Source organism: Carlito syrichta, unplaced genomic scaffold (genome assembly GCF_000164805.1).
Source record: "Carlito syrichta isolate Samal-C Ts95f unplaced genomic scaffold, Tarsius_syrichta-2.0.1 Scaffold304007, whole genome shotgun sequence".
Lineage (NCBI taxonomy): Eukaryota > Metazoa > Chordata > Mammalia > Primates > Tarsiidae > Carlito > Carlito syrichta.
The window spans coordinates 194,797-204,216 of NW_007248103.1; positions in this window are offsets into that span (position 1 = coordinate 194,797).

The window sequence follows — 9,420 nt, forward strand, 5'->3', positions numbered from 1 at the left end:
CCGTACACCACAAAAAATAAAAAATATGTTTATATATATATGTGTGTGTGTGTGTATATATATATACACACACACACACATAAAAGCAAACTGAATTCAACAGCACACTAAAAGGATTACTCACCATAATCAAGTGGGATTTAGCCCTGGAAGGCAAGGATGGTTAATATGCAAATAAATTAATAAATGTGATACCCACAATCGTAACAGAAAGAATAAAAGTCACGTGATCATCTCAATAGGTGCACAGAAAGGATCTGACAAAATTCAAAACTCCTTTCATAATAAAAATGTTTAACAAACTAGGTATAAATGTACCTCAACATAACAAACGCCATATATAACAAGCTCACAGATAACATTATTCTCAACTGTGGTGTTATGATATATATTGGTTTTCTCTCATAGTTCCTGACTGACAACTCTTATGGCCCTTGTTAAGTCTTTTTTTTGTAATGTTGAGTGTGTTAAGGCTCAGAAGCAGTCCTCAAGAAACAGAATATCTTTGACCTCCTCCTGTCCTCTGTTCATTTGTCTGCCCCAAGGGAGGACTATAATCTTCCCCTGTCTTTCTGATTGTGGGTCTTAGGAACATCCCTAGAGAGGGTCCTGCCCTATACCCTAAGAAAAGGAGTGTTGATGTCATGAAGCTTTCATAAAAACTCAGGAGGAGATCAGGCATAGTAGCTCACACTTGTAATTTCAGCATTTTGGGAAGCCAAGGCAGGAGGATTGCTGAAGCCCAGGAGTTCGAGACCAGCCAAGGGCACATAGCAAGACCTCGTCTCCATAAAGAAATTTTTTAAAAATTAACTAGGCATTGTGGCACATGCCTATAGTCCCAGCTACTCAGGAAGCCAAGGCAGAAGGATTGCCTGAGTCCAGGAGGTCAAGGCTGTGGTGAGCCATGATCATGCCACTGCACTCCATCCTGGGCAACAGAATGAGGCCCTGACTCAAGAAATAAAAATAAAAATTTAAAAACCCAAGAGGACTGATTTTGTAAAGCTTCCTGATCTGAACACATGAATCTTCCTAGTGGGTAGCATACCCAGAGAGGCATGGAACTTCCATGCCTCTTCTCTAATACTTCGCCCTACATATCTCTTCATCTGTATCCTTCATAATGTCCTTTATTATAAACCAGTAAATATAAGTAGGTGTTTCCCTGCATTTTATTTGCTGCTCCAGCAAATTGAACCCAAAAAGGAGGTTATGGAAAGCCTAACTTGAAGCCAGTTGATCAGAAGCTCCAGAGGCCCAGACTTTCAACCAGTGTCTGAGGAAGCATCAGTTTTGGAGAACAAGCCCTTACCCTGTGGGATCTGACACTGTCTCCAGGTAGATAGTGTCATAATTGAATAGGAGGACACCCAGCTGGTATGTGTGTGGGGGAAAAAACCCATACATTTGGCCACAAAAGTCTTCCAGGTTAATGACTGCTGTTGTGGTGGTGTAAGAGCAGTGGAAAAAACCACTCGGGAGTTTTTCCTGAGGCATCAACATTGACAATCTGAGAGCTTCTCTCCAAGGATCAGGAACTAGACAAGGAGGCCCACTTTCATCACTTTTTTAAGCAATAGGATCTAGCTATGTTGTCCGGGCTGGTCTCAAACTCCTGGCCTCAAGCAATCTTCCCACCTCAGGCCCCCAAAGTGCTGGGATAACAGGTATGATTCACTGTGTCCAGACTATTTCTATTTAGCATAGTACTGAAAGTTCTAGCCAGGACAATTAGGCAAAAAATAAAAATTAAAAAAAAAAAAAGACATTCAGTTTGGAAACTAAGAAGTAAAAATCTATGAAGGAAAAAATTTGTTTGCAGATAACATGATTGTATATGTAGAAAACTAAAATCTTTGCATACAAAAAACTATTAGAACTAATAAGCAAATTCAGTAAAGTTTTAGAATATACTCCAAATACAAAAATTAGTTGCATTTCTACACACTTAACAACAAACATTCAAAAAGGAAATTAAGAAAACAATTCCATTTACAGTAGCCACACACAAAAAATAAAATATTTAGGAACAAACTAAACCGAAAAAGTAAAAGACTTACACATTGAAAACTTTAAAAAACGATGAAGCAAATCAAAAGAAACACAAATAAATGAAATGATTATTTTGTGTTCAGGGATTGGAAGACTTAATATTGTTAAAATATCTGTACCACCTAAAACAGGCTACATATTCAATACCATCCCCACCAAAATCCCAATGGCATTTTTTTGTACAGAAACGTAAAAAACAATCCTAAAATTCACAGAGCACCACAAAAGACTCAGAATAGCAAAAGCAATCTTGAGGGAAAAGGACAAAGTTGTGGGTATCACACATCCTGGCTTAAAATATATTTCGAAGGTATAATAATCAAACAGCATGTTACTAGCATAAAAATAGACAAATCCACCCATAGAATAGGAATAGAGAGCCCAGAAATAAATCCATGCATTTAAGGTCAGTTGGTTTTCAACAAAGGTGCCAAGAACACATAATGGGGAAAGTTCTGTCTCTTTAATAAATGGTGCTGGGCAAACTGGCTATCCACATACAGAAGAATGAAACTGGACACATCTCATCCCATGTACAAGAAATCAACTCAAAATGGATTAAAGACTCAAACAAAAGACTTAAACTATATAACTACTAGAAAAAAAAACAGAAGTTTTCTATGTCTAAGCTCCATGACCTTGTTCTGGGCAATAATTTCTTAAATGTCATCTCAAAGCACAGGCAGCAAAAGCAAAAATAGACAAGTGGGACTATATCCCACTTTTTAAATAACTTCTTCTCTGCTACATGTCACCTACTTCATTTTAGAGATCACCTTTCCTTAACCTATTGATTTTTTACTATAGTGTCATCTGAGTAAGACAGATTATCTTACAATGCCCCACAGCGATACTAAAAGGAAACTTCTGAAAATATTTTCCTGTAACTTTTTGTACAACAGAAAAGATTTACAGCACAAAGGGTAAGTTTAACTCCTGTCAGATATGTGTTCTCTCTCTGAGGGACACCAAGCCTATCTGATTCCCTCTTTGCTACAGCTATTTTTGCTAAACTCCTTAAAAGCCCAGTTTCTCTTCCTACAGTCGGATTATTCTCTTCCATGTATACCCACAGAAAGAAAAGAAAAGCTCTTTCTCACCCCAATTTTCAGCCTTTTCTCGAAGTCCTCACTTCCTATTATAGAACTCACTTATTCTCAGGTGAATAATACCGGGGGACTATCACTCATCTTCAGGGAAATCTCATGCCCACTGTGACAAATACAGTAAGTCTCCAACATCAGTTCTCCCCTTCACTACAGTCATAAACCTTTCCAATATCCGCTTGGCACAGGTCAACCAGAGAAAGGGCAACATTTCCCATTCAGAACTGATAAACCAGGTTCAGATAAACCAGGACTGGCCTCCTTTGCAATTATCCATTAATTAGTGAAAACCTCAGAGTTTCTCTTTTAAAAGCAAAAGAGGGCCTTCAGGGCCTTCTTCTAAGCCATGAGAGCCTCTCAGTGATAGTAAGCTTTCCCTTGGTAACCACCCTGGCACACCCTGGCACTGCCCAGGACCCCACCACCCGAGAGCTGCGAGATTAGGACTCACTCTGGTGTGTCGGATGCCACCGCAGATCCTGACACTCAGAGACTGTGGGGCTGACTTTTTTTTAACACCTCAGACCCAGTATTGAATCTCAACCCAATCAAATTAGAAGCCTAAGAACCTTCTACTTACTAGCACTGCCTCTGTGATGTACTTCACAGGGAGTCACCAAAATATAAATAAAGAAGTAAATGACTACCCTATCCAGAACTATGTATGAGGGGGAATCCTTTCTGCTGTTGCCAGTCAGCAGAGTGATCCCATATGTCATGAGGTTGCTGCATGCATGACAGGGGGTGTGAGGACAGGACTGGTGATGAAGAAAATGGTTGGGGGGACCACAGCTTGTTAGAAGACCACCCCTTGGCTACCATGTCATTTCTAAAGGCCCCATTTCCGATCCAGAGCTACTTTGAAAATATTACTTATGAATATAAATTGTTACTTGTAAAAATTAGAAAATTAGAGACTGTTCCGAGTACATATAAAATAACTTGGACTGTCAATGACCTAAAATGATAAGAGAGAAAGGCACTAAATTAAACTTAAAATTAGGCCATGGTTGGTGGCTCAGCCTGTAATCCCAGCACTTTGGGAGACCAAGACAAGTGGATTGCCTGAGCCCACAGGTTCGAGACCAACCCGGGCAATTTGGCAAGACCTCATCTCTACAATAAATCAAAAATTAACCAGACGTGGTAGCGCACGCCTGTAGTTCTGGCTAATTGGAAGACTGAGGCGGAAGGATTGCGGGAGCCCAGCAGGTCGACACTGGGGTGGCTGTGATCATGCCACTGCACTCCAGCCTGGGTGACAGAGTGAGACTCCAACTCAAAAATAAACAACTAAAAATTAAAAGTAGGGAGCTTAAGATAGCAGTCAGAAAAATATTAATTTTAATAAAGCAAAGGTCATCTGTCAATACGTGAGGGTCAGAATGCAGGAAGGCATGTGCAGGGTTCTAGAGGGTCAGGGAAGCAAACAGCAGCAGGCACTGTGTGTCCAGGCTCCTGCCCAAACCTTATAGAGGATAAAGATTCAAGCCGAAGACAGCATTGTACTGGCTTCCCTGCTCTCCACTTATCGGTTCAGAGAGCTGTCCTGCTCCATGGGAGTCAAAGGGTTGTCTACCTCCTTTGACAACACACTAAATGAGCTGAGGACCATCTTATGGGCTGAATTGTGTCATCCTCCACAAAATTCATATGTTGAAGCCTTGACCCTCATTGTGACTGTATTTGGATAGAAAGTCTTTAAAGAGGTAACCTTTAAAGGTTAAATTACATCATAAGGCAGGTTCCAAAGCAACATAATTGGCATCCCTATATGAAGACAAAGAAGCACCAGGGATACACATACACAAAAGCCAAGCAAGGACACAGCCATCTACAAGCCAAGGAGAGAGGCCCCAGGGGAGACCAATTCTGCCAATAGCCTGATTGTGGTCTTCCAGCCTCCAGAACTGTGAGAAAACTAACTTCTGCTGTTTAAGCCTTCTAGTCTGTGGCAGGGTGTAATACCAGCCCTAGGAGACGAATACAAACCATAAAAGAGATAATATCCTTTTAAACCTTCTTTCTGAGCACTGAGTAAAAAGAGGATACAAAAAGTAGGGCACAGTGGCACAAGTCTATAGTGCCAGCTACTTGGGAGACTGAGGCAGGAGGATTGCTTAAGTCCAGTAGTTCCAGGCTGTAGTGTACTATGATCGTGCCCATGAGTAGCCATGGCAGTCCAGTCTGGGCAACATAATGAGATTCTGTCTCTTAAAAAAGGGGGGGGTGGAAATAAGGTAGGAATAATGGACGCCTCTGCCTTTATTCTGGATTTGTTAGTCACAGGCCGTGGACAAACCTGAGAAACCTTAATAGGACTTTTAAACTCAAATCCAAGACATAAGTTTATAAAGTCATAGTCAGATATGGCTGTATTCCCAAAGTACATTTCTTCTGTTGCTCAACAAATTTTTGCTAGCATCTACTTTTTTCTAGTGTCTGGGCAAGACACTAAGGATTAAGAAATGAATGATCTCTAATCATTTCCATGGTTTAAAAAATGTACAGCCAAGACAGAGAATTGGATAGGTGAACGACCACTTAACAGCAAGATATATACAGTGAGGGTCATGCTCACTGCTACTTACAGAAAGAAAGAGGATTCTGAGTAGGGAAGCTGGTGCTGAGGATGTAGGTGAGAGCTAGCATAAGTAGAGTTAGGGAGGCTGGTGAGAAACGGAATTGCTGAATGTGGCTTGCAGCTTGCATGAGGAAGGGAACGAGGAGAGGGTGGAGGAGCAGCAGAGTGTACAACGTATTCTCAGGTACCAGAGATTCTGGGCAGCTGTGTTTGATCTTTGAGAATGTGGGTAGAAGAGAGTGAGGAAGGCCCATCTAGCCATCCAAGCCCCAAAGTAAGCATCAAGAAAACCTGAGGGAGCTTCAGCCTTGACCTCCTCGAGGTTATTATTATTAAGCATTACACAAATCATTGTTTGCAAGAAGGATGCGTTTGATGTCTGTAGAACTCAAAGAAGTGTTCCTCGGAATGAGGGATAGGAGTCTAACTTTCACTGGGTGATCTCAGTCTTTGCTCTGGTCCCACCGCTGCCAACCTCCAGAAATAAAAAGAGATAAGCCGGGCTCGGCGGCTCAGCCTGTAATCCCGCGCCTTTGGGAGGCTGAGGTGAGTGGATTGCCTGAGCCCGTGGGTTCGAGACCCGCCTGGGCAGCCAGACCTCATCTCTACAATAAATCAAAAAATCAGCCAGGCATGGTAGCGCATGCCTGTAATTTCGGCTACTTGGAAGACTGAGGCGGAAGGATCGCCGGAGCCCAGCAGGTCGAGGCTGCAGTGGCCGGGAGTGGCAGCTGCACTCCAGTCTGGGCGACTGAGTGAGACTCCAACTCAAAAATAAATAAAAATTAAAAAAAATAAAAAGAGATAGATGACAGAGGATGATGATGATGATGACAGATAGATAGATAGATAATAAATGATAGATAGATAGATGATAGAATAGATAGATAGATAGACAAACAAACATATACACATATATGTTTCTCCCAGAGTCAGCACTCTTAAGCACTGAGAATCAGAGGAAACATTTGCTTGCAGAACACCCTCTGCCCCCAGTCCAAAGGCAAGGTTTCTTCTTGTTCCCTCACCCTCCCTGCTGCCTCATCCAGGCTCTCTGGGAACCTGCAAGCCTACAACCAATTAACTATTGACCCTGCTTGTTAAATGCTGACTGATCAGCAAAAAGATAGGTTAAAAAAAAAACCTGGAGTTGTTGGCTCCATTATGAAATGAATAGTTGCTATTTTCTGATTCTGATTCTAACTCTCTCCCCACCCCCCAAAACAAATTATCTTCTGAGTCTGTCATTCTGACTGCAGGTTGGGAGACCAACCCAGGACTAGCCTATTTTGATTGAATTTGACTGGCCAAAGTGATTAGTCCAGGTGGGGGCATATGACTGCAGCTGGACCAGTCAGAATTTTTTCCAAGGATATTTCCATTTGGTACTAGGAGCTTGCTTTGGGGGCCTCATCCTGGAAAGATGTGAATCCGGTGCTGCCTTGGGCTACATGCCCCATCACACAGAAAAAGCTTGTCTGCAAAAGGGAGAACAAGAGAAACACCCAGAAAGAGGCTTATGAAGAGGCTTGAGGAAGTTGGAATCACTGGGCCAAGCCTGCTTGAAGCAGCTACATTTCTAGACACCTCAGATAAATATCAAGTGAGCTGATGTCATTTTTTGTCCAAGCCAGTTTGAGCTGGTTTTCTGTCTATGGTGAAAGATCTTTTTCTCTATATTTAGTCAGAGAGGTTTGTCTATGGTACTCACTGCACCACAAACGCACAAGCTCGTGCCACAAGGTTATGCCTGCTTCATGTGCTTACCCCAAGGATTTGAATGTAAAGTTTGAATATTCTGTTCAGTGAGAAACTCTATGAGACATTTTCACTACTGATTGGCTGAAATGCCTTAGCGATTGCCTGCAGAGCTCAAGCTAAGCGGGTTGACAGGCTAGGGCCAGGTCCTAGAAGTCTGGTCATTCAGCAGTGATCACAGGTTTGGTGGGTACAAAGTAAAGAACTGAGTGATCAGAAGGATGGTGAAGTGCCTAGAGAAAAGTGACTTAAGGGCAAGGATGGCTACTTAGATTCAGCCAGGATCCATCTGGAAGATCATCTCTCTAGGCATAACACACTGACATTGTTTCATTACACGGACAGTCATCGTCCATCAAAAAATACACTCCTCAATGATAGAAGGAACAAGTGACCAATCTGCAATCCTAAGTGAAATAATTGGTTAAGATAAGAGTCGTAAGTGGATACTTTAAAAGTTAGGTGAAATGTTGTTGGAGAAATGGATATTTACACAGTGTAGAAGTCTTATCCTGTAGATTACTAGCCAGGACCAAGAGGCAAATGTAACTTTAGAAGATAAAGATCCAGCTGCAGAATCTTCATCTGAAACCAATGACTGTCCGGATTAAAGCCACCGCACTTAACTCTTAAGCACTCGCTTCTAGTCTATTTTAAAACCTATATAAAGCTAAAAGCCACATAGCCAAATTCTCACAAGCTTCCTTATAGATAACATCTCTAGCATATATGTCACTATGGTAACATTTGCTTAAAGTCGTCTTTCCAGAACTAGAAGGCAGATTTTGTCCAGTTTAAGCTGGTTAAGACCACCAACCTTTCAACTGGGCCTGCACAAATGTTCAAGGGATAACCTTTTAATGTCAGTGGACCAAAAACTCCTCCCTGAGATCATGCTAATGTTGTCATTTTCTGAACGTGGGACCTTTGAAAAGCTATAAAACCTGACATCCCTTGTGCAGACAATTGATCACCTCATTTCTCCCCACCACTAATCACCTTTCCCCACACCTTAAACCACTCTACTTCTTCACCTCATAAATATCCTTAAGTCCCATTTTCAGGGAGCTGGACTTGAGACCTGTTCTGTCTCCTCACTTGGCTGCCTAATGAATGAACCTATTCTCTGCTGCAAAACTCATTCTCTCAGAGATCGGCATATTGTGTGATAAGCAGAATGAGCCTGGCTTGGTATCAAATTCAGTGTTAAGTTGCTACCACTGATACTGACACATCCTGATACTGTGTACCTCTTGATGGAAGTACAATACAAAACACGCAACAGCACTCATGAAATATTATTACCAAAATGTCTAGCCTAAATTGAATTAAGTATTGGCATTTAACTGCAAGTTTACAGAAAATTCGGAGAGTAGAAGAACAAATAAACGATATCACAAGGAAAAAGAATCAGACAAAGAATCCATTTTTCCCCAAGAAAACTGCTCCAGCTCCTGAAAAGACAATGATTGTTGGGGGAGGAAAGATGGATAACTACTTCAGATTAAAAGAAACTTAAGAGACGTAACAGCCAGATGCAATGTGTTGTCTTTAATTGGATCCTGGTTTGAAAATAAAAGAAAACTGTAAAAGACAATGTGGGATAGTTCAGAACAATTGAATGGAGTTAGATGATGCTGGATATTACTGCTAATTTTGTTAGATATGATAGTAGTACTGCGGTTACACTGGAAAATGTCTTTTTTTAAAGATGCCTTCTGGTGTATTTAAGGGCGAGGTGTTTTACATCTGTAAGTCACTTGAAATGAGTCAGAAAATATGTATATGAGAGAAATGAAGCAAAAATGGTAAATCGTTAAGAATTATCAAAACTGTAGTAGATAGATGAATGGTCATTACACTATTCAATCTAATTTGCCTTATGTTCAGACTTTTCCCCCAAAAAAATGTTTTACA